The 569-nt window shown below is 43.1% G+C and overlaps 1 non-coding gene across 1 annotated transcript; it reads left to right on the top strand.

Moving 5' to 3' along the window:
* Positions 1 to 208: 208 nt before the first annotated feature.
* On the top strand, positions 209 to 315 carry LOC148564304 (small nucleolar RNA R71). Its single transcript, XR_015885180.1, has one exon. It is a non-coding gene; the product is annotated as a small nucleolar RNA R71 (small nucleolar RNA).
* Positions 316 to 569: the final 254 nt, after the last annotated feature.

The raw sequence follows: 569 nt of genomic DNA, 5'->3' as shown, positions 1-569 counted from the left end.
ATCCACATTGTTTAGCTCCATCACTCCTCTAGTGTTGCCTCTTTCAGAAGCATAGAAGTAGTCATTCTCAGCTACAGTTTCAATGACATCTATGGCTTCTTCAATGGTCTTCTTCTTGTTTAGAGATCCCCTGGATGAATGGTCTACTGCTTTCTTTGATTCATAAGAAAGGCCTTCATAGAAAATGTGTAGCTACACCCATTCATTGAACATATCTGGTGGACACCTTCTTGTCAGGTCCTTAAACCTCTCCCATGCTTCATATAGAGTCTCACCATCCTGCTGCCTGAATGTTTGCACCTCAGCTCTCAGCCTGTTAATCCGTTGAGGAGGATAAAATCTTGCCAGGAATTTGTTTACCACATCTTCCCAGGTTGCTAAACTCTCCTTTGGGAAGGATTCCAGCCATTTAGATGCCTTGTCCTTGAGTGAGAAAGGGAACAGAAGTAGTCTATAGGTGTCAGGATGAACACCATTAGACTTCACAGTATCACATATCCTCAGGAAGGTGGTTAGATGTTGATTGGGATCTTCTTGGACACTCCCTCCGAATGAACAGTTGTTCTGAA

The sequence above is a fragment of the Arachis ipaensis genome, chromosome B5, assembly GCF_059453495.1.
Source record: "Arachis ipaensis isolate K30076 ecotype BB chromosome B5, ASM5945349v1, whole genome shotgun sequence".
In the NCBI taxonomy this organism is placed as follows: domain Eukaryota; kingdom Viridiplantae; phylum Streptophyta; class Magnoliopsida; order Fabales; family Fabaceae; genus Arachis; species Arachis ipaensis.
The sequence above is the reverse complement of the archived record's forward strand: the minus strand, read 5'-3'. Positions and strand labels throughout refer to the sequence as shown.